The 25,912-nt window shown below is 37.4% G+C and overlaps 1 protein-coding gene across 4 annotated transcripts in view; it reads left to right on the forward strand.

Moving 5' to 3' along the window:
- LOC109449436 (multiple epidermal growth factor-like domains protein 6) overlaps positions 1-25,912 on the forward strand; it is a 717,515-nt gene that overhangs the window by 66,528 nt on the left and 625,075 nt on the right. For 3 of the 4 annotated variants that reach the window (XM_019735715.3, XM_019735706.3, XM_074327521.2), the window contains exon 3: positions 25,494-25,808. The gene's annotated coding sequence lies outside the window, so the exon portion shown is untranslated. Of the gene's footprint in view, positions 1-369; positions 437-25,493; positions 25,809-25,912 lie in introns of those variants that run through there. The other variant, XM_088794223.1, reaches the window with a different exon arrangement.

A 25,912-nucleotide genomic window follows, 5' to 3' on the forward strand; every position in this document is an offset into this window, starting at 1 on the left:
TAATATCCCCAGTCATCTTAGGGTTACGTTTTGTTAGCTAGAACTGTGCCTGATAACCACTCCTACCCTACAAATGCGTGAAAATACAGCTTTCAGCTGGTCACAGAACCGATATTCTGTGTGTATAGATGAAAGATAGACTAGATATTGTTAGGAAATGGGCAGACTCAATCCCACATGAAAATCTCACAGAAATTGCATAGAGTGAAATAGGAAAATGCATTTAAAAAATACAATATTTAATTGTTTAGGATATAAAGAAAATATATTGTAGCGAAATGCAGACCAATGGAAAGATGATTGAAAATTCTGGTAAGGGATGCAAAAAGGTTGGTGTTTGGGCCAAATGCATCAAGAAATCTATTTTTTATTTTAAAGGGATGTGAGGTTGACCTGTGTGGAAAGAAGAGGAGCAAGAAAGGGTACTAAAGTGAAGGTAATAGGAAAAAATAACCATGATTTTTCGTGCTGTTTGACAACTAAAGATGGACAGGTAACTTGGACAAGGGGCTGTAACGAGGAAGAGCAAAGGAGAGCAGAACTGGCCAATTCTGGCTTCTTGACAGCTGCACTGTGTGATCTTGGACAAGTCATATAATCCTGGGCCCAGATTTTTCCTGCAATAAAATGAATGTAGTAATACTAACTTCATGGGCTGATTGTAACAAGCACATAAGAGAATTATGTAAAAATCCTTTACAGAAGGAAGTGTTATATCCATGTCTGAGATGTTACTAGTGTAACTCTATTGCCTGTACTTTGTTCCCTTTTCCTATTTGTTACTTTTTTTCTTTTCTACTCTCTACACCTTCAAATGAAATTGGTACAGGGTGGAATAGACAATATTTGAGATCTTTCTAAAAATTAGTGTTGATAAGTAAGGGTGATATTCCTTCAATCTGGAGCCACTAGTGTTCAAATATTTATCTATGAGCAACTGAGCCATGGTCTAAAATATTCCTTGTGATTTTTAGCTCATACAGAAACATTGTGTTTTTCCAGGCGTATGTACCAGAGACCAATATACTATTCTGACATGTTGCATGTTTTAAGTGCTTCCTTTTGGCTTTGAAAAGTATTAAAATTGTCTACCTTTGTAACAATTCTTATTAAAAACAACTTCAGCTTGGCAGGTCCCCAGAGGAGAAGAGTGCAGAGATCTGCCTCTGACAGTGGGGGTCCTCACAGATCTCCACCACCACCAGCCTCAGGCCCGGGGACAATGCCACATGTGCTTGGCCTTACTAGCCCCATAGTTTCCACATGCATTATCAGCTTCAGTCACTTTAAGTGGTCTCTGGTACGTACTAAAGAAACGGTTTCAGTAGCATATTCCTAATTTTTAGAGCTTAGGTAGATTCCAACATGTTCCTTTTATGCCTCCTACATAATTTTCTACTTGGCAATCTATTGAATTTCTATTCCAATTTTCCATAATTTTACTTAAGGGACACTTAGTACTTGATAACAGATTTTTCCAAATTGGTGCATCAGAACTTTTTGTTGTTTTGTTATTAATTCTAAACCTTTACAATGAGGCCGAGTAATGGCTGGCATTTTTCTTTTTTCTATATTAGCAAGAAGAGTTCCTCATATCTGGCTTCAGCTCTCCTTTAGTTTATCCCTCTTTTCTGATATTTCTTACCCTTCTTATAGACAAGTTCAATGCTACCCAAGATGCCAGCCAGCACTTAGGCAAATCATGGGGGTGCCATTGTCTTCATATGGTCCCTATGGTCTGAAATGAGTTCTCAAGGACGCAGGGCTAGGGAACTCTATAGATTAGATGTTGAGGAAGTAGTTTTCAACTAGGAAACCCATCATAGAAACCCAAGAAGACCCATATATTAATATACGTAAAAAAACATTTCTTATTGTGATGAGAATATTTATGATTGGCCATCCCTCGTATTATCAGGCCCACCCCTAATGTGTGTGGGTGCTGGAGCAAGAGTACAAATTGAGGCCCACAACACCACCTGAGTATTTACTAATAAGGAATCTATATGTTGTTGATTAAAATGTGTTCTGTCTTCCTACCTTGACAAATATACTTTATCATCATCTACAAGGCCAGGTTAGAATTAGAATTCCCCACTTTCCTTCTGGGGAGGAGTCTGCTTCATGGTTCCCAACCTCTACATCTGTGCTTTATAGCCACAGACCCATGTCTTTTTATCCCTGATTCTTTCTCTGCCCTACCAAGGGTCTCACATCCATGCTGTGAACACCTTAGCCAGCACCAGCTCAAGTTCAATCTATACGACCAGAAAATAGCCAACCACTGACCTCTCTCTGCCTTCCTTTGGGAGGTGAGACCCAGCCAAGAGTCAGGACAGTCTTGAGGCAAACTTGACGCCATTTGGGCAGGGCATTCAGAACGTGAGGCCACAGCCAGTCTAGTTGTCCAAAGTAGGCTTCAGGTGGCTCAGGTGCTTTAGGTTTGTGACCTTGACTCACACCACAGGTGGAGCCCCTCCTGACACTGATTAGGGCTGTCCAGCTGCTCTGCCCTTGCTTCAGTTCTTGCTAGTTTAGCTTCATCACCACTCACTCGCCTCCCTTATCTTGACTGCTGCCTCCCCTCTACTTCCTCATCAGCAATTCTCACCTGCCCGCACTTTCCCTGCTCCCTCCACTCTGCCTAGAAAGCTTTATATACACTGTCAAATTCTTGTTTCCAGAAAGGGCAAAATTGAATATGTTTTAATCAAATAGATTTTTAGGTCTGCAATCTTGAAATTCCCCTGAATCATCTTGTCTGGATTTGGGGTGGGTCTCTCAACTCTTTAGTCACTTGTTCTTAGGAATTTCTTGGGTTCATATACCTATTACTGATCTCATCTATTAGGTGAGCTTCCTGAACCATTTCTGGAAGTCATTAAGAAATATTTCACCGATAGCCAAGATGCTCGTAATGTGAATTCCGGCCCAATTTTCTTAAGTAAATATTTACTAAGATTCCTTCTCATTATTATAAAATAGACCTCAAGTTCATTACTAGGACACGTGGTTCTCAAACTCTGCTAAATATCAGTGTCACCTGTAGGGCTTGTGAAAACCAGATTGATGGCTAGGGGATATGTGTGTGTGTGTGTGTGAATTTGCATTTTATATTTTTATTAAAGTTTATTGGGGTGACAATGGTTAGTAAAGTTACATAGGTTTCAGGTGTACAATTCTGTAATACATCCTCTATATATCACTTGGTGTGTTCAAATTTGCATTTTTAACACGTTCCCAGGTAACACTGATGCTTGCTGCTGGTCCAGATGACACACTTTGAGAACTACTGGTCTTCATGTGCACTGTTCTCTTCCTCTTCTGTAGTTCACTCTTCAGTACAGTGCGATGTGTCTTCTAACCTCACCATCCACTGGCGTTGCTCTGACCAGAGTCTCCCACGGCTAAACGTAATAGCTGATTGCTAACTCTAATGGACACTGTCCATGTCAATTAGATTCTTGGGAATTTCTGATGCTTTTGCAGTGATTGACAACTACTTCTATGTTTCCTCCTCTTTGGGTTTTATGTGACACAATTTTCTGGTTCTTCTATTTCTCTGAATGCTATGCTTTCCTTGTTTCACCCTTCACCTGGAAAGCCTCTGCTCACTTATCTTTCTAGATTGGGGACCAGTATTCCTTCCCAAAGAAGCAGTTCCTTTTTTATTTTTTTCCACAGAAACATGGATGACCTCTGCTTTTTCTTTCCCATTCTAGTCTGTGTTGATATCATTCCCTCTGTAATACCTGTAATAGTATATGTTCACCAGTCTCCTTGCTCGGGGATAATTTTGATCACTTTTTGTTTTATGTTCCCAAGGATTGTTAAATAGTAGGTGTGAAGACTCTCTGAGATTCATTATTACCTTGCTAGGTACCAGTGTCCACTCTCATTCTTTGGAATGTAGCACAGGTGTGTCTATGAGAGGTCATGAGAAGGGTGAGAGCAAAGTCTCTGGGTTGGGAAAGATGTCGAACGCTGGGTATCCAGTTGACACGTGCTGGTTGCCCATGAAGGGAAATCCTCCACAGATGCAGTTGCCAGTGGTAGGAACTGTTAGCATTATCTTGGGAGCATGTAATGTTTTGCAGGCCTGATAGTCTGAGGATGAAAACTCAGCTTCCACTTACCGCCCGATACCTGAACCACATCACAGTTGCTTTGCTGAAAATATTTTTTGGTTTGCATGGCTTTAATGGATTTGGCCCTCCCTTTCTTTTCTCATTAAACTCTCTGCCCTCATTCTCTCCCCTTTTATCTCTCCTCCCTGCTTCATAAAAGGAGAATCTTTATCTTTCGAGCAATGTTTTACCCATTACAGAAGTTCACTGCATCCTCAAGGCTTAAATCATTAGAAGCAAAGTTGTAAAGAAGGAAGACCTTTTTCTCTTGTTCACTTTTTCACACAATTCTGTTGCTCTTTTGGGTAATGTGCCCAACACAGACCAGGTACTTCTCTGTAGGATGACAAGAGTGTGAGAAGTGTTCTATCTGTAAAAAAAAAAAAAAAAAAAAAAAAAAAAGGGTTGGTTATTATGCCAAAATATAGCCTATGATTCAATTCTGTTCACTATGCGACTAGATTTGGCCATAACCACTCTGTGGCCAGGAACTCTGTGCACTTCATCTTGGTATCCACCTTGCCCATTACACCTGCCGTGCCTGTCATGTTTGCCAGAGGATCAGGAGATGCCATCATTTTACACAAAACAATAGCCTACTGCTATCATCTATCGGACAATTTCAAAGAGTATACAGTTAACCCCTAATACTAGTGCACCTCAAGGCTATAGGTCAGAAGGGCTGAAAAGAGCCTCCTGAATAATCGTTCCCTCCCTGCTCCAAAGCTCCATTTCTCCATATAATCCAGGGTCAGTAGCAGCAGCAAGAATGCCAGCAGCAGCCACATATGTGCAAGTCAAGCTTCTCTCCATCTGCTTCTTCCTTAGGGAAAATCTAATGCTAAAATGACTTTCTAAGGGGAGGAAGCACAGCTGCCATCACCACCATCTCCACAGAATCACAGGATGAAAAACCCTACTTCCTCTCCCCCTCAGCTCTGTTTTCTTTTAGATGCATTCTGAATGGCAGCGATGATTCACTTTGCTGCTGGGACGCTGGCTCCAGCAGCACCTTCTTTGCTGCTCTGGCCTCCACTCCATTTATCTTCTGGCCCCGAGAGCCAGGGAGACAGGACTATTTCTAGCTCAGGCATCTGTGTTTCTGATCAGCTGGTGTTTTAGGCCAACGTAAGTGTGAGGAAGAACTGGAACTACTTCACGTTTCTCTGAAGTCGTGCTTTCATTTGGATGAGGGGCAAAGAAATGTGTGTTGATGCTGAAATGTCAGAGTCAGAAGGCACAGAATTCTGGGGTGGGGGAGGAGGACACCATCGCTGTCTTTGAGTCTTGGCAGAACTCAGGGGACTTAGAATGGGGCCTATGGAGCAAAACTTTGGACAAATCTGACAAGTCTGGCAATGTCTTCGTATTTCTCTCTTTGAAAATGAAACAATGTCTGGAGAGAATAATTTCTATTTCTTTAGCCCTGAAACTAAGCTTATAACTGGTTAAGCATTCTCAGGTTTTTTGCTTTAATTTACTGATCTATGCAGAGGTCCTGATTTTTCAAAGAGCTCTGACTTAAACATTTTTAATTTATATTAATAACTTTTAGCCTCTTTTATTTTTATTCTTTTCATGTGATGTTATTCTTCTCAAGAATGACCATTTAATTCTTAGTTTGTTTGAAGGTACAGCCTGGCCATCTGTATTATTTCAATTCTCCCCAAGTGAGTCTATTGTATAGCAGGGCTGAGAACCACTATTGAGACTGTAAGACTATCTCATTCTAAAATATTATTTGATGAGTCAAAGATTTACTAATAACTTACAGATAGAATCTATTGATTGGTTTCTTCTTCCATATTGTAACACTATGGCCTCTTTCGATTCTGTAATTTGTTTTTAGTACAGAAACATGTTGGGATATAGGCGAAATGGATCGTTTCCTTTGTTATTTAACATATTACTATGTTATCTTTCATTTTTATAGTCCTTTACATTTTTTGAACAGCTTTTATGCAATTTCATTTTATTTTCAGAACAATTCCACATGGTCAGTATGCTAACATTTGTAATGAGATGGGGGAAATGTTTCTGGAATGCTTCATAAAGAATATTTTCAAAAAAGTAGCTTTTCTCTCCACACACATTCCACCCTATAATCCCAGCAATGGGTGAGAGTCAGAGATGTGAAATAGGGAAAACACTTGAGAGACCTACAGGAGTGTAAAACCTGCCCCTTCTACTCCATGTGGGAATGGGAAGAAGGAAAGGCTAAGAATTAAGAGCAGGCAATTGGTCAGACATGGTGACATGCCTTCCTTTCTCTGGTTGAAAACCTGAGGGCATCGGGGAAAGTGGCAGTCATTTTGAAAGGAAATCTGAAAGCAGAGTTGTACACGGGCTTCCACTGAAATGTAGGGACAGAGTAAAAGTGGAAGCAGGATATAACTGGGCTAAGTTCTATGTGACATGGAAACGATGCAGATATTCACTTCCCACAGGGAAGCAGAAGGTGGAGTGTCGTTGGGCTTGCTCTGAGGTGATGAGGTGGGAAGGTAGATAAGCCCCATAGGGCTTTACAGAATCCACAAAAGCCAAGGTAGGGCCAAGTTATCAGGGGAGGGCAATTCTATATCTATTTCAGTTCTCTCTGAAATGAATGGAAACTATTCTAGACTCTTTAATTATCTAACTGCTTTCCCCTTATCAAAACTTACCTAACTCTGTCTCTTCTGTGTGGACACTGGTCTAGATTAAGTGGTGGCTGAATGATAATGTAGCTAATTCAAATTGGGAGGGGTGAAACAGAAAGACTCCGTGGTCAGACAGACGTGGTCCAGTTCCAGTGCTTTCTAGTTTGGTCTCCTTAAAAAAAATCACTTAACCTTTCTCAGCTGAGAAGATACTCACATGTAGCTCTTACAGGAATATGAAAATTAACTACATAACTCTGCTTGTCAGTTTTAATCTTTGTGGGTCATTGCAGAAGCCCCAAATGCCTAGAATAGAGTCTCATTTATAGTAAGCACAAAATAAGGGATTGTTGAATAAATTGAATGAATGTCTCAGCTAGGAGGCTTTTAGCTACAAGTGGCAGAAATCCCAACTCAAACTCTCTTCAAAATTAAGAAATCTATCGGATAGCATAACTGAGAAAATCCAGAAGGTTGGTGATGATCCGGTCTGATTGAATTGATGGCCTCAGGTCTTTGTGATTCTCTAACTTGCCTTGCTGCCCATGCTGACTTCTTCCTCATACCAGTACTAAGGCAGCTGAAGAGTCTAGACATTATAATGCACGAAGAAAATTCAGCGGAAAAGAGGCCATTTTGGTGTTCTCTCTTTGGAGTGAGGAATATTTTTCCCAAAATTCCCATCAAACTTCTCTTCATGTCTCATTTGACAAAAAAGTAACACATGCTCATTTGTGAGCCAAAGTCGTAATTAATGCCTATCACTGAATAGCTCAGGCCTGGGTTCCTGTGCCCACCACTTGCAAGGACAATGGGATAATCCTTAGAACAATCAGTCTCTGAAGCTGGCATTGGGATTAGCTCTATGTGGTTACGTGTGGGAAGGGTGGATACTTGCACCACATTAGGGTCCTTTCAGGGGAAAAAAATGGACAATGGTGAGACAACCAACTGCTAATAATTACCACATTATATGTGCACCAGCCACCATATTTGGCATGTGGTGGGTTCTCAATTATTGGTGCCTCCATTTCTCTTATTAGCAGGACTCATGTAAGGACTCAAAGAAAGTGAACAGGTTTTAAATGGTGGACAATAAATAATTTATTGGGTTCGGGGGAGATTGGAGAGTATATCAGTTAGCATCCCAATAGCAAACACATAACACCCGCAAGCGAGGCAACTGAGGAGGATTTTAGTAAACGGGCTATTTACAAAAGCAAAGGGAACCCACCAGGGTTAGAGTCCATGTAGGATCGCTCACTTTGACTTTTCTAAGCTCATACAGCTGTTGGAAAATGGTAAGTTAAGAATCATGGATTCCTAATTTTCAGTTCCGACTCTATTCTATTCAATATTACACTCAACCAAAAAAAGGTAAGTGCCCACTTTGTGCAAGGCAGTGTAGACAAATGGGTGGGGAGAGGAGGAGGCAGTATAAAATGTAACAAAGGACTTGTTATGAGGTGAGCAATAGGCCAGATCTAGATGCTTTTCCAATTCTCTTACTTTGAGTTTACAGTGGCCCTATTTCCTCAACCTTATACAGTTGGCAATCTCTTTCTTCATGCTGTTAAGTGCTTGAGACATGTATCAGGCAGCTCAATTAGCATAAGGATATGTATGCCATTAAAATTGGGTCTTATATTGTTAATCAATTCATATGCATACATATTTAAACTATAGCAGTCAGGCCACATAGATACAACTACCCTCTTTATGAAGCAAGATCAGTATTTCTTTTTGCCCTTACAATAATTTTATTTTTCTTGGTTACCACAGAGTGCTGTGGTAAACATTAGCTTCCTTGAAAATCTCTTGCAGTTAAAGCTTAATAACCATCTTTGGTTCATCTCCCAGGGAGAAAACATTCCTAATCAGATCTCTCATACCTGCGGTACTGAGTCTTCAGTACTGAAATGAAAAATTCTGCCCTTAGAAAACTTGTGAAGAGAAGACTAATTTTGGGATTGGTTATCTCTCATCTCTTTTGCCTTCTTCATCTTCCTTCTTTACTTCTTGGGTGCCAGTACCCAATGCCATCTGCATTTGCGTGGCTTTTGTGTAGACCTGAAGTTTCTTTTAACTCCGTCTGAAGTCAGGTGAGGTTTTAAGAGTAAGAAGTACCTAGTTCTAATATGCTGTGACAAAACTTACAATTTGATTTTATTGGGTGAATACGAGATACTCTGTAGAGACTCTGATGTGCTAAATGCAACACTGATACCTGTTGGGTGAGATATTTTAAGCCTAATGTTCTGAGGCCAATGTAAGAATCTCTCCTCTTTCCAAATGTTACTCTCATCACATTCCTGGATCCGTTATAATAATATTAACAATTTAGGAAAGTAGAAAATATGTTAAACCATGGAAGTAGACAACTATTGAAGGCATACCATAAGAAGCCGCTGTGACTGCAAATATATTTCTTACAAAGGCAATACATACTGGTGGGTAAAGCTTGATCATAAATGTCAAACAATCTCCTCAAACATGTGAAATTAACAAGGACAAATTACATCACAGCCATCTTCTCTAACATATATACATTATCTCTACAATCTTGCAAAGTCAAAATGGCCCTCCAAGTTCCCTGAAGATCAACCGTTTAATCTCATATCTAGGCAAGTTTGTCAACTTCTTGTCCTATGCAAAGAAATGAAAGACTTTCCTATACAAAATTTTGCCACTCTGACCTCTGACCAGTGTGTGAGAGAATTTGATGTTTTCTTTTTCCTCATTATAGAATATTTTTGTCCTTAAATAAGTAGGGAGCAAACTTTTATAGATTATGAACTTACTAATTCATAATTAATGAGAAAAAAGTATAAATGGAAAATGTTTGCTATGTTCAGTCCTTTCTTACATTATGCATTTTTTTGAAGGCGTTTGCCTGCTATACAAGACATTCTACTTCAAGTTGTTTTATTTGGACGACAACTTGAAAGAAGGTGCTCTGAAACTTAGAACTAAAGTGATTCAAGACCAATGGCTCTTGGCTAAGTAGTAAAGCATGCCAGGGAGAAATGTCACTAGGACTGTGGCCATGTTAAGACTTTCCTTTTGAGGGCAATTCAAGATAAAAGCAAACTTATGAATGAAGCAAGAAGCCAAATTTTATGCTTCTGATATTTATCTTCTTGCTTGCTTCATTTTCGAATTTTTACTATTAGATTTCTTTATTTACGGCTAAATGAACAAAGTCATCTAACATACTGTAAACAAATATGGAGCTGTGTATTTATCACATATATCTGTGGACTGTCTTGAAGATTTGTAATTATTATATCTTAAAATTCAAACCAAAACAACTGTTCAGTTTATGTAATTCTAATAAGCTGGTGGCAGATATAACTAGGGCAAGGCATTCTAGAGAAGACCCTTATAACTTGGATGTCCCATACCTACAGAGTGGTGTGAGTGACACATGCAGCATTATAAAACTAAAAATTGTGCTGATGGAAATATGCTGGACTGGAAATACCTGTGCAGAAAAGCAAAGTTGGGACACTGTATTTGGAGCAATTTTTGTTGTTGTTACTCCACTTGAATTTCTATACGAAGCTATAGTTTTTGACTTTTTAAAAACAAAATGAATGAAAAGTTATTAACTATAGATTACAAAAACAGCAAGGAAGTATGTAGAGTTCATTTTGCTTGCTGCTTATTGTTCAGCTGAAAAAGAACATCATGTCTATTTTACTTTCAATATTGCAATGAATTGAAATTAAGATTTTATATCAAAAACAAGAGGTTAGAATTTCAGGAGTTAAAAAAGCAACCAAAGCTGCTAAAACACTGAGAGGTAAAAAGATGTTCTTTTTAAACATCATTAGTGCCCCTCTGTTTCCAACCTCCCTGCTGTCTAACAACAAAATCCTTTAGAAAGTAGCTATACATAAAAAACAAATATAATAAGCCACATTTGTTTTTTTCTAAAGAGAATATACTCAAAATGCTTTCAAAAGATTCTTTAAGAAGGGAGGAAGGTGGCAACGTTGATGTAAGTCCGCACAGTGAGAGTCTGAGGAGGGGTTTAGCAGAGCAGCTCTTTCAGGAAGCCCACTCAGACCACTGGAGAGGTTTGGTTAGAGCACATTCCATCGTGGACTTAGATGTCAAGCCTTAACTCCTGCTCCCCCCCCCCCCATCCTTTTGCAATGGGAACATTCCTTTGAACAACCACAAAGTGAACACAGCTTTAGCTCCAGTGTTTTTCAATGAAGTAATCTATGAATTCTATTCCCACACAGTCCTCCACCCTCTGTGACTCCAGGCCAACACTTCTGGTCATACTCTATATAACATTCCGATGACTTCTATATTTGCCTGTGTATGTGCAAACCATCTGAAATGGACACTTCTTTGGGGCGGAGATGGGGGGGGTGGCACTTGTATGTAGTCCAAGTTGTTTAAGGCTATTCTGTGCCATGAATGTGCAAATAACTTTTTGCTGTTGTTTTTGTATTTGGCCAGCCACCTCTCAGTTTGCCTTCTAGCTCTTATGGCCCACACAATCACAGCTTATTACTTAATCATAGGTCTACACAGTTTCATCTCTGAAACTACGTACCATAGCAGATGTATCCTCCATGATGCTCTTGCCCTTTTTATTCATCTTCCTGGACTGGGCATCTTTCAAGTGGCCATCCTAGACAGCAGCGGAATGAATCACAGGTCCTAAAACACATCTGCTCTCCGTCCAGGCCACCCGGAAATGCTGGCTATGAAAGTAGCAGATTCTGTAAGCTTGTGGCTCCTCTCCTGGGGTGCTCTCCACTCTATGTTCAGGTTTTTATCTGGTTCTGCATGTCTCTGTGCTACATAAAGCTTAAGGATCCAGCACACTATGCTGATACTCCTGCTTCTGCTCTTACTGTAATAAAGTTCTCTGTGTCTTTTTTTAGCATCTATGGAACTGTAGAAGGCTACTTACTAGCTTGGATAGTTATTTCAGTTGTTGTTCTACTGTTTCCAGCTCTCCTCCAGTCCATCAAACTTATTTAGGAGAGTAAAATTACCAGAGTTGTGAGTCTGTATAACTGCCTAAATGTACAGGCCTTCATCCCTCCCTCCCTCCCTCATTCTTACCTTCCTATCAGTATTATCTATCTATCTATCTATCTATCTATCTATCTATCTATCTATCTATCATCTATCTACCTACCTACTAGCCATCTCTATCTACTTATTTGTCATCTACCATTTTTCCATTTCTTCAACAACTATTGAGTACCTCCTATATATCAGGCACTGTTCTAGGCTCTGCATATGCAATAGCAAACAAAATAAGCTAATATCTTACTCGTATTTTTATCTTCTTCTTTATTTGAAAAAAATATTAAAGACAGATTTCAAGGAATGCATACAAATGGCAAAATCCACATCAGAAATAGGAAGAGAGAGAGAGAGAAAGAGAGAGAGAGAGAGAGGTGAAAAACAAGGAGGAAAGGGTAAAGGAATGAAATAGTGCTTAAAGGTGAAATTAGTTAAAAAGATAAAATGTATTGCTTTTGCCACAAATTTAGCTCTAAGGTTTATGCTGAACTCTTCCACGTTCTGCTATGAAAAAGGTTGCTAGGATTGTCATATGTGCAGGCACATAAGTATTTTCCCTGTGAGATTGCTTTCATAACTGAAAGTGTTTTACCATATGTTAGGAACACCTAATCATGGACATCGCATGCAGAAGACACAAGGTGAGTGCCCATCTTAGCCACGCCCATTTTCTGGGCTTAGCTCCTCATTCATAAATTGGTTTATTATAACTCTACAGTCAGTGTCTCTTCCCTACTGTGGTATTATATGTGTTCTAATATATGAATGCAGAAACATATGGAGGTGAAAAGTGATTATGATTCTAATCTGAGAGGTAAAATTGGTACTTTGGAGAGGCTCCTGTGCATGTGGAAAATTCATATTTATCCCTTCACTTGTCCTTCCTTGTACCCAAGTTCTAGTATTTCAGCTCCTCAAGATTCTAACTTGGTCTTTAAGACATCTCTCATATATTACACTATTGTAATAAGGGTTGCTCAGCATGTTGCTTGTTAATAAAGGACATCTGCATTTGTTTTAATGCTTATTTAAAAAGAAATTGGGATTTAGTGCTTGTTGGCACTAATGGAATCAATGGTACTTTAATATGTGTTAATGGCACTTCAGTTCCGTTAACAGCAGAAAACAGTGAGGTTATTAACCAAACACACTGTTGCTCCAAATGAAAGAGAAAGTATATGGAATGTAGAAAAGGCAAAGATGATACGTGATTTTGCTAGTGTGAGGTCATTTAAACTTAAATGAAATATATACATTTTTCTCCTTTGCCATATTTTAATTCAAAGGGCAAACAAAATTGTAATGGCAGATGTCATTAAAGCTATCATGCATCTTATAAAAAACAAAGGGAAAAAAAAGCATGCTTAATGCTCCTCCTTGTGAAATTTCGATGAGATGCTGACTGTTAGCTGCTAGCTTTAGGAAAGGATTTTTCCTCCCCATTGATATAAATATCTTCAAAATGCCTAGAGATTAAGAGGGAGGTAAAGGAAGATGTGTTCTAAAAAGAACAGAGAAGGGCAATACTGGAATAGGCCTTCGTTCATCATATTAAACTCAACAAAGTAGGAAGACAAGTTAGTGGTTGAAGCCTTGACTTATATACCTTGATTTTGGACCACCAAGCCTCCCTTTGCCTTGTACCTGCATAAAGTTTCATCTTTTAGTGCTCATTTCTGGATACATTCATTATATCTGGTGGCAGATTTTGTAATTTAGGCACTGCTTGTTGGTAAGTCAGAGACTAGCAATAATATTATAAGAAAGAAAGACATAATTACCTTCCGAATGAAAGAACTATTCTTCCATTTGATATCTATATCAAAATGATCCTAAATATTTCCTACTATGACTAATCCTTAGATTTTAAATGTCTGGTGGAGATTAGTCAAGCACTTTGAATTAATAAAGAATATATTTAACTTTTGGACTATTTTGTGTAATTACTGGAAAATAATCTATTCTGTTGATCTTTCCTTAACATTCACGTTATTTTTCTTTGGGATGGAATAATAGACTTAAATTATTAGCTGAAAAAAAAAGTCTCTTGAGTTCTCATACAACTGATTTTAAACTTGTTTATTACCCTAAAAGAATCTTCTCTAAAATATAACCTTTTACAAATCTTGTATGGAATGGATAACTTGGGGCGTTTTTGGACTAAAGGGTGATCAGTGATGGAATGTTTAAAAGAGTAGATTAGAAATCAGAAAACTTAAGATATTATCTCAGCTCAACACATCATGTTCTCAGATATCTTGCACTGATGAGTTGTTAAAAAGCCCAATAAATCAATTTTAAGGAAGTGATTTGTACTTTGAGAAGAAAGGTTTTATATCAATATAAAGCATTAATACAATTTGCTTAGAGTGCCATTGCCTGAAATCTGGGGGTAAATGCAGTACTCTGTGTTGCTAGTGTCTAGTTACATAAAACACACTGGGATTATACTGTCAATTTAATAACTATGCAGGGCTTTTCTGAATGCACCCTCTAACAGAGAACGCAAAACAGTGAGATCAATGAACTATTAGAAATCACTCTGCATGTGGGCAACATTTCTGTCTGTATCATCCTTCCTAGTTCCTTAAAGGAACATTTTCCTATCTTGAATTTCAACCTGTTATATTTACTTTCACATCACAAAGACAAATATATTGTTTAAATTTTCTCTTTTTTTAAGAATGGAAAATTAAAGTCAGTGGTCGTGAATGTTTCACAAAGGGGGGCAATGATTTCACTGTGATTGCCAGACATGAGTCAAATAACAATGAATGAAGTCAATAACACTGGAGCTTCAATCCAGAAAGAATGGACTGCCTAGAAGGCAAGTTTATATATAACACAATTTCTGCCACAAGACCATAGCTATTTTCAAATCTTTTAAAATGTATTTCAGGTAGCATTCTTAGCACTTTAATGTGGGGCCATTTTCTTCAATGTTCTCTTCAGGGCGAATAGCTATCATCCTACAAAATGAGAATTCAGGCCACACGTCAAACTTTCAAGGAGGTACATTGGAGGTGATAATGCCCAAAAGATAAATTGGAAAGATACCATAGGTATTAGCTTGTGTAAATGCTGCTTTCAATTTGTGTAGCTGCCACTGTAGTGCTTTCAGAACAAGATAATGAATTAAATGTAATTCTTGGCTGTCCCCTGAAGTCCTAATAAGGACCAAATAGCTGGATTCAAACTGATTTGAAACCTATCCTGCAGCCACTCCATAGATGCCTCACTTTCATTCTATAATTGGGCCAAGACAGGCTTTAATATAGCTTAATTTCTACCCTCTTTAAAGCACTGACAAGAATGGCTCTTGAATTATAGCAAAAGGTCATGTGTTTTCTTGCTTATGAAGGACTCACCAAATACCAAGACTGCTATCCTATTCTCATTTCTTAAGTGGGATGGTGTTTGTATTTTTGCCAAAAGAAGCATAGCTATTATGCATGTTTCTTTTTTTTTTTTTTTTTTTGCCTGTTAACCAAGGTGATAATGACAGTACAAGTCAGCGCTTTTGTTAAAGAGTTTTCTAGGTTGGCCTTCAGAAAACTTTAGTTTTAATTAAAACAATTCAATCATTCAACATGACCTTACCCAATATAGTCTGGTACTTTGAATGATATAAATAAGTATAATAGACATTTTCCATCTTAAGGCGCTTAAAATAAATTTGTTCAGAGGAAGTGGACAGTAAAATTAGAATACTTGGATGTTAATTTGTAACAATCAACTCAGTTTTTATCATATGAAATTCATTTTAAGTGGACAGACCCTGCTGCGTATTTTTGTTTGTTTGTTTGGCTTCCCAATATTAGTTATCATTAGGAGTGCATTGGGAAAGGATTTACCGTGAGGAAAAATTATGAGGGCAAGTTAAGAAGAGCTTATCTTCCTTTGGAATATGCAAGCTGATATTTTCTAAATTCAATTTGTATTTTAATTCATGCTTTGCAGGGCTTTCCCAAAATTGATTCATCCAACCAGTAAATCAAAAAGGATTCATTAAAATGTTTCCCTGTGAGGCACTGTTTATAAAAAGTTAAACAGATAGTATCATTTAGGTCTGAATGCTGTACAGGGAGAGCAAGTCCGCAGAGTCAATGTTTTCTGGAGGAAGAAGCACAGTGACTCAGAACTCCCTCATCCACAACCAAATGGTCAGAGCAATCTCTCTCCATGAGGACTTCCAGGTTATTGCTCTGCCTTTGCTTAAAGCTCTTGTTGACCCTGAGGACCACAGGGTTCAATTTCTCTGCCTGATCTTTCACCTCTAACTGCACTGAAACTTGCCCTCTTGAGTGCATCTATACCAGACTCTAGGTTCTACCTGTTTCTTGTCACTGTTTCCAGGGTTGTTCCAGCTAATGGCCCAAGCTCTCAGTGGGATTTCCAGTATACATATTTCTGTATGGCAAGTTTCTCTCACTTTATACTACAGCTTCTCATGCTTTCAAACTCTCTCTCTATATATATATATCACTCTTCAAAGTGCAAGGTGAGCCTTTGAGACTTGCAAAGTTTAGACTCTGGAGCGTGGTCTTGAATGGATGAAGGTCTTTTGATCACTGACAATAGCTAGTGGTCCCAACGAGTTGTTCTGAACTGCTACCAACCACAGCATAGGGGGTCCAGTTCCTGTATCTTTTCAGAGGGGAAAGGAAAGCTGGGTCCTAACCGTTTGTCGGAGGGTCTGGCAGGGTCTTGTTTGTGTGGCTTCTGTGGAATAGTGTAAAACAGATAGCTTTCTTTCTATTGAAGTTCTTACAACCAAATACTCACGATAATATAAATCCAGAGCTTTTCTGGATTTAAAGAAAAGGAGTAATCTTGAAAGAAAATTCTTGCTTCTGGCAGAACAGGGTAAAAAAAGCAGTGAGATCTAAACAGTGGTGAATTTATTATTTTATTCAACCAGAGGGAAGATAAAGAATTCATATATAACTAACAATTTTCTTAAAGCCTAGTTTTATTTATTCACTTTTTAAAAGTTTCTACTTAGTCTTTACTTGTGGTATGGGACATTTCATTTAAAAATATGTTAAATTAAATGTTCCCTGTTGGAAAAAAAAAATGAATGCTTTAGCACTAATGAAAGGCATGCTGTAGAATACAAGTTGGCAGAGATGGAAGCCAGGCAACGGCGAGTTGGTTAGGAGAACTGCGGTCAAACATCAGATTTTGCACATAGTCTTGAGAGTGGGGCCACATTAGGCAATAAATAGGAATTCACACAAGGAAGCACGAAGAGTCCCAGAGGGAGATTTGGGAGACTAAAATCAAGGGCCAGAGCTGAGTTAATCATCCAATGGGAATTCAGGCATCATGAAAAAAAATAGGGCTCTCAGGCAAGGTTGCTTCTAAAGTTTTACTGAATGGATTTCTTCAGTATCAGCTAGATTTTACTGGTCCAATCTAATTTGTAAACAGATAAACCAGTGGTGTCTTCAGGGTAGCTCAGGCTTCTGATACAATCACTCTGACAAAATTTCATTATATGAAGATACTTAAAGAAATAAGCACATAAAAACTAGTCAGATAAGTCCATATATCTAAAAGACATTCTGTTTCTCATGATCTATTCATCACATGTAAGAAAGAATCCTTTCAACTAGAAAACATCATTTTATATCGGATATCCACTCCAAAGTGAGAACATACTATATCTTTTATGCTTCCCTCTTACATTACCCAACGAATAGCAAATAAAGCCATGTGCAAAGGTTTTGGGAGAGTCCCCAGTGAAGGCTACTGTGAAGACAAATGGTTAATGTCTGCTCTCCCAGCTGCTCAGTTAATTACTGTAATAGAAAACATCTTGAGGGAAAACACTGCATACAGTTACTAGCAATTAACCCACAACTCTAAAAATCACAATTCTTACTAATAATAGAACATTGCCCAGCCAGCCTAATTATAATTTCCACACAAGAGTCCTGTATTTTCAGAAAATGTAAAATCTTGTAGGTTACTACTGTTTAAAATGAGAATGGGAAACTGGGATGATGAAAATTACATTGAAAAATGCAAAATGCAGTAGATAAAAACAGAGGGGGCATAATTTATGTGGTAATAGACCAACTCCCAGACATGCAAACAATGCAGATACACCAGCCAAAATAACTTTTCTCTGTGTGTTTGCTACAATAGAGGGCTGTGTGGTATTAATGGTTGATGGTACTAAAGTGGTGAACAAGGTAGGATAGAATAATGCAAGGCTGGAGAAATCCATGAAATAAAATAAACAGATGTGGTATTCCTTTGTTTATCTTTGCATCATGGAATCTCTTAGCTATAACAGTCTTGATGCTCAAATGCTTTTCCTCCCATTTGGATATGTTTCTTCTGCTGTTTCCCATGCTGCTGACTTTGCCCAATGACTACTGGTCTTTTAGCTTTCTAAAACATACTAATTTTATACTTGGCTCAAAATCTTAACACTTGCATTACTTTTGCCTGGAATATTGGTCCCTCAAATTTGGCATGACTAGCTCCTTCTAAGAATTCAGATATCTGCTTAGATTCAGGAAAGGCCTGATAATACTACAAAACATCCTGCCTCTTATTTCTCCTTCTATCCTATAACATTCTTTTATTTTTCCATACATATACCACTGTATAATAGAATAGCTTATTCTGCTATTTTTTAATTTTTATCGTATTAGGCTGTATTTATTGACTTCCTTCCTGTTTTGAATCTATTAAACTCCTACTCCACAAACCTTCCTTTCCTTTAGTCTCTCAGTAGTTATATCACAAATCTGCATCAATATTTATATTATTTTATAGATTGCATATTGTTTTCAGCTAAATCAAATAATGTCTTAGGATATTTCTTTCTCATATGAACTTTGTTTTTTTCTACAGTTAATCATTTTCCTGTGTTGTTCTTTTTTTCTCATTTATTGGTAATTGCCTCCCTAAATGCTCTAATGCCTAGAAATAGTTTCTATGTCTCTCAAATGCATTAAATGACCTGCTCCCCCCCCCCCTTATCTTCCAGAGATTCTCATTCTAAACCCCTACTTACTCCCAGCAGGCAGGATGCTTTTTAGTTTTGGCTCGCAGCCTGGGTTTAAACATTTCTTTTACTATCTTCCTGCAAATTCCCTTTGCCTCTCAAGTGTCAAAGCCCCTATTTTCTGATTTTCTTATTTTCCTATCTTATTTCACTTACTCATTTTCCTGAGATGTTTCCTCCAGTAAGTTCCAAAAAAGGATATGTGAGGAGTAGTCAATTTTTTTGAGTTTTTGCATTTCTGAAAATGTCTTTCTCTTATACTTGATTGATAGTTCAGCTAAGTATGGAAATCTAGGTTGAAAAGTATTTCCCTCAAAGCTTTCAGGTTATTGCTTTCCTATTTTATATCAATTGGTGTTTCTTTTCAGAAGTCCAATGTTGTTTTGAATGATGTGCTTTGTATGTGTGCTATCTCTGTCCCTGCTGTTCTGAAATTCATGATCATGTGCATCACTGTGACTTGTTGTTGCCCTAGGAACTCTGTGGCCCTGTTCCATCGAAAGATTGATGTCTTTTGGTTCTTAGGTTATTTCTTTGATACTTTCCTCACCTTTGTTTATTTTATTTTCCCCTCTTTCTGATGCTCTGGATTAATCCACTAATTTTATTTACTTTTCTTTTCCAGTTTCTCTCTCTCTCTTCCTCTCTTTCTGGGAGATTTCCTTGACTTATATTTAACCCTTCTATTGCATTTTTTTTTTCATTGAAGTTTATCCTGTGTTTAATTTCAGGAAGCTACTTCTCATTTCTGAGTGTTCGTTTTTCAGAATAATACTTTTTTTGTGTGTTATGAATGTAATATATTCTGTTTCTGGGATAATTATAATTTTAGGGCAAGGGAACGTTTTTCTTTTCTTTCAAAATCACTTTATCTTTTTTTTTTTTCCGTTTGTAGGTCTCTATATGCTAGAAGCTTTCTTAATATCTGGTGAGACTCAGCTTATTATGTTTAAGAATAAACACTACAGAGATTATTAGAAGGAAGCTCTGTCTTTGTGGGTGGAAATAGTCAAATAGTAGACCTTACTGGAAGGCTATCAAATCACTGGTGTTTTCATTGGGGTCTCTGGAGAATGATCTTCCAGCTACCTGCATGGTGTGAGATACACACTTTGATAAAGGTTTTCTGGGTACCAGAAGTGAGAGGGTTTGTGAGGGGCCCTCAGGTCTTCCTGTGGACTTTCACCTAATGGTCTTGTGTTCAGCCCTTGACTCACCCTGTTTTTCACTGCATGAAGGCTAGATCCTAGCAGTCCAGTTTTTCCAGGAAACACATCGCCTGTCTCTTGAGGGGCATAAGAATAAAGGAATATCAGGGAATCTACTACTTTACTTATTTCACAATCAGATCCCTCATTTTAGGCTCACACGTTACCCACTCCTTCTAGGTGTCTTCAAGTACTGTTTCTGGGCATTCTGTCTGGGAAACTGGCTCCCTTCTCCTCTCTCAAGCACTGCCTTGAGCAGGCACCATTCTTGTAAGTTTTGTGACTTCTATCTTCCAACGTGGTTAAGAATCCTGTATCAGGCTTCTATCTTCCAAACTCTTCTTAAAATTGTAGGCTGATTATTATCTCCTTTCTCGTCTGCCTTGGTGAATAGTATCTTGAAACGTTTCTTTACTCTTTATTTAATGAGGTTTTCAGAGGGAGAAGAGATAAAGTATTTTGATCAATTTGCTGTGTTAAAATGGAACATTCTCTATGTCTTTTTTCCCCAAGACTCAACATCTATTTTTTAAATAATTTGCTATAGTTATCTAAAATAGTGGCTTTTAAAACTTTAGTGTACATCAGAATCACTTGAAGGGCTTGTTAAAACAGTTTGGTGTGTCCCACCCACAGACTGATCCAGTGGGTAGGTGATGGGCCTGATAATTACTTCTAACAGTGTCACAAGAAATGTGGCTGTCACTGGTTTGGGAATGTCAATTTCTATATATGACCTTTTAGTTTAATTAACCCTGATTCTATTCTTGTAGAACCACAGATGTGTGCCTGCTGAACTTCTACTCATCCTTTATGACCCACCTCATATACATCCTCTGGAAGACTTTTCTGACTGTATAGAAAGTACATCCTGCCCCAAAGTAACCCCTGCTTCCTCTACATTTTATTCCTATTTCTCGTGTTATACTAATCATAGTAGACAAGTCAGATGTCTGAGTCCCCTAGGAAAAAATTCTTTAACCATTTAGCACCTGTCTTCTTATTTTAGATTCTTCTTCCTCCTCCTCCATATTTCCTTCTCCTCCACTTCTCATCTTCCTCCTCTTACTCTTTCTCCTGATCCTCCTTTTTAAAACTTCTATTTTCTCATCCGTTGCCTGACATATAGAGGCATGATCAACTGAACTAAAGTTATATTACCATATGCAATCAATACATAGGATATAATTGGAGAATAGTTTCTCTCAGAAATTGTGACTGTCTTAATTTATTTATCAGTGTGTCATGTAACCAATGGCAGGTGCTTTCTTGAAATCAGGCATGCAGATTATAGCAGCTTTACTCAAAGCAGCCATTCTGTGAAGTCTTTATTACCTGGTCCCACAGATGATAAGGAGCTTACCACAGAAGGAAAATCAATGGACTGCTTACTTTATTGAGAAAGTCATGCGAAGGGAAAAAAAAAATGTCAGCAGAACTAAATAGTGTGCCTAGTGATGTAGGCTTCTTTCATTCTGACATTTTCATCTCATCTCATCAGGGACAAGTGTTAAATACTTTGCTGTTTGGCACTGGTTTGCAAACTACACTTTTCAAAAAAATGGGGATATAATTTACATACCAGAAAACTCACACTTATAAAGTTTACAATTCAGTGCTTTTTTGTATATTCACAAAGTTGTATAACCATCACTATTACCTAATTCCAGAACATTTTCATCACCACAAAAAAACAACAACCCTGTGCCCATTAACAGTCACTCCTCATTTCCCCTTCTCTCCCAGCACCTACTACTTTACTATTTTTAAAATCTCTATGGATTTATCTGTTTTGTATCTTTCATATAAATGGAATCATAAATCAACACATGGCCTTTTGTGTAGGCTTCTTTCCTTTAGCATAAGGTTTTCAAGGTTCATCCATGTTGTAGAATGTATCAGTACTTCATTCCTTTTTACAGTTGAATAATAGTATATTGTATGGATGTACCACATTTTGTTTATCTATTCATCAACTGAGGGACATTTAGGTTGTTTTCACTTTTTGGCTTTTATAAATAATGCTGTTATGAATATTCTTGTACATGTTTTTGTGTGTCCATATTTTCCATTCTCTTGCAGTGGAATTACTGGGTCATATATTAACCATATGCTTAACATTTAGAGGAACTGTCAATTTATTTTCCAACATGGCTGCACTATTTTACGTTGCTATCATCAATATGTGAGGGTTCTAATTTCTCCACATCATTGTCAACACTGGTTATTATCATTCTAATAGATGTGAAATTGTGGTTTTGAATCGCATTTCCCTAGTGGTTAATGATATTGAACATCTTTTCATGTGCTTATTGGCTATTTATATATCTTCCTGTAGAAAAGTTTATTCAAACCATTTTCCCACTTTTAAATTGTTGAATTGTAAGCATTCTTTATATATGCTGGTTACTAGTCCCTTATCAGATATATGATCTGCAAGTATTTTATCCCATTCTGTGGGTAGTCTTTGCACTTTCTTGATAGTGTGCTGACTACACTTTGGATACCACTGCTCCATAGCTATGAAAGCTGAAGCTACCTGTCTCATACTGCATAAAACATATAAAGCTATAGAAAATATTCCAGGTTCAAATGTGCACTATATATGTATGTAAATGTAGGATAATAAACTTTCAGGGTCACTAGCTTTTGGCTGGTGATTTGGGGCCTTAACTGCAATTTGGACTTAACCTTACAAAGAATGGCTGACAATGCTTCCTGTCTCCTCCTCCTCCTCCTCCTCCTCCTCCTCCTCCTCCTCCTCCTCCTTCTTCTTCTTCTTCTTCTTCTTCTTTTTTTCCTTCCTATCTTCTTAGGTGGGCTTATAATGTGCAACCATACTGGGTTTGATAATTTTTCCTTAGGTGGATACTTTTATTTATTAATACTGAGGTTCATCAGGCATTAATTTGGATACTTATCCACTTTTATGAAATTCTCTTTTGATTTATCCATATTGGGTTGGAAAAGAAATGGAAAACTCTAAATTACAAAAATTGTTTTTAATCTTTCCTGGATTCAAATGCTTATTTTACAAAAGGTAAGCTAATGACACATTATCAGTTATCTGTTGCAGTCGTATCCTAGATAACTAGGTCCATTATCAAACACATATCAAGCTGTATTGCTCCATTTGTACTTCTTTATGATCATATCTATTCAAGATTCATAGCACAGTTACTTGTAGAGACATTGATAGTGGCTGTTTGGATTTGGCGAGTTACCCAAGGTATTCAGATACAAAAAATCGAATTCAGAATAAAAGTTGCCAGGGAATAAATTTTGGTATTTATTTTTTCCTCTTTGGCAGACAAGACTCAGAAAAAGTGGGACTTACTCAAATAATAGTGAGTAAACTTTGTGTATTCCATAACAAGCTTTAAGAAACTACAAGTAGCCAAACAATCTTGAAAGAGAGCAAAGTTGGAGGCCTCACACGTCTTGATTTCAAACATGCTTCAAAGCAGCAGTAATCAAAATGGTGTGGTATTGGCAAAAAGACAGGTATATAGACCAATGGAATAGAATAGGCAACCCAGAAATAAACTCTTGTATATATGGACAAACAATTTTAATAAGGGTGTCATGACTACACAATGTGGAAACTGTTGTCTCTTTAATAATTAGTGGTGGGAAAACTGGATATTCACATGCAAAAGATTGAAGTTAGACCCTTACTTTACACCACATACAAAAATCAACTCATAATAAAGACCTAAACATACAACTTAAAACTACAAAAAAACAACACCTAGAAGAAAATATAGGGGGAAATCTTCAGGACATTGGATTTGGCCATGATTTTTTGGAGTTGACACCAAAAACACAGGCAACAAAAATAAAATTAAAAATTAAAATTAAATAGGCAAATGGGACTACATCAAACTTAAGAACTTCTGAATATCAGAGGAAACAAAAGAGTGAAAGGGAACCTATGAAATGGGAGAAAATATTTGCAAATACATATATCTGATAAGGAGTTAATACGTAGAATAAATAAGGAACTTCTACAGCAACAACAACAAAAATAATAATAAATCGACAAAGCATTTAATAGACAATTATCTAAAGAAGATATATAAATGGCCAAAAACTGCATGAAAAGATGCTCACCATCACTCATCACAAGATAAATGCAATTAAAATCACAATGAGATATCACTTCACGCTCAAGATGTCCACTATAAAAAGAATATAAAATAGTAAGTGTTGGCAAGGATGTAGAAACATGGGATCCTATGTGCACTGTTGGAGAGAATATAATGATATAGCCACTATGGAAATCAGTATGGAGGTTTCCTCCGAAATAAAAAAATAGAATTATCATATTATCCAGCAATCCTGTTTCTGGATATATATCCAAAATAATTCAAAGAAGGATTTCAAAGAATATTTGCACACCCATGTTCATTGAAACATTATGCACAATGGCCAAGAGGTAGAAGAAACCCAACTGTCCATTGACAGATGAATGGATAAACAAAATGTGGTGTACACATACAATGGAATATTGTGCAGACTTTAAAAAGAAGGAAATCCTGTTACATGCTACAACATGCATGAACCCTGAGGGCATTATGCTAAGCAAAATAAAACAGTCATAAAAAAACAAATATTGTATTATTCTACTCATGAAATATGTAAAGTAGTCAAAATCATAGAAACAGAAAGTAGAAAGGTATTTGCCAAGGCAAGGCAGAGAGGGGGAGAGGGAATTAGTGTTTGACAGGACTAGAGTTTCAGTTTTGCAAGATGAAAAAGTTCTAGAGATCTATTGTACAACACCGTTGAATATACTTAACACTACTGAACTGCATATTTAAAAATGCTTAAGATAGTAAATTTAATGTTACATGTTTTTTAATACACATACACACACACACACACACAAATTAGTTGTGCAAGGTATAGTTTAAAAAAAAAAGTCAATGATTAGCCCAGTAGCTGGGTTAATCTTTTAATTATGTTCTAATAAATATATATAATACTGGAGTGGGTAATTTTGTTATAACTCACATCTGATTGATCAAGTCTTTATGGCCAATAAGCAGTGCAGTACTGAGAAATTATGTAGATAAATGTACAGATATATAGATTATATATATAAATGTATAAATGTACTGATGTATAAATGTACTGTATAAATGCACTGATGTATAAATCACTATATATATCTTAAAAGTTTTATGCTGAATGTATTATTTTCCTTAAAAAAAAAAAGAGTGTGTAGGGACAAACACTCTACACTATGGATGTGTAGGGACAAAATTTAATGGCAGATAAAACCAAAATGAAAAAGTATCCACATCTTGGTGTGACAATCCCAGTTGGCTCCTGTGTGAATTTTGTTCTGTTTTGCCTAGCATCAAGATTTAAATGTGCATGGCTCCTTAGGGCTTGTAGACATTTCTATAATGGCAACTTATTACTCTTTCAGGTGACAGAAGCTGTCCTTTGAAGAACGGCTTTCTGACCTCCTCCTCTTTCAACCCATAACACATGCCGAATGAAGTGGCTGACTCTCTTTTCCTGTCCCCATACAAACACTAGAAGTTTTTGTCTTCAGACGGAGAGCAGGGCTGAAAAGCTTTGGCAGGAAGGTTTTCAGAGCCTGCCTATTGAACCGCATGGATCAACAATTTCTCAATTAGAACAAGATAGACGAGAAGATAAAGTATGCAGTGACTGTAAAGCTTAAAGCAGCAGCTGAGGAAGATTTTGAGAACATCTGGTCGGATCTATTTCTTTTTAGGTAAATATTCCTTTTTACAATCAGCATACATAAAGCATGAAATTGGCTTACCCCGCCTCCTTCATCCAAGGGGGAAGCTGGTTAGATTTATTACTCCTTTGATG

Source organism: Rhinolophus sinicus, chromosome 17, assembly GCF_057876585.1.
Source record: "Rhinolophus sinicus isolate RSI-liver-muscle chromosome 17, RSI-T2T, whole genome shotgun sequence".
Taxonomy (NCBI): domain Eukaryota; kingdom Metazoa; phylum Chordata; class Mammalia; order Chiroptera; family Rhinolophidae; genus Rhinolophus; species Rhinolophus sinicus.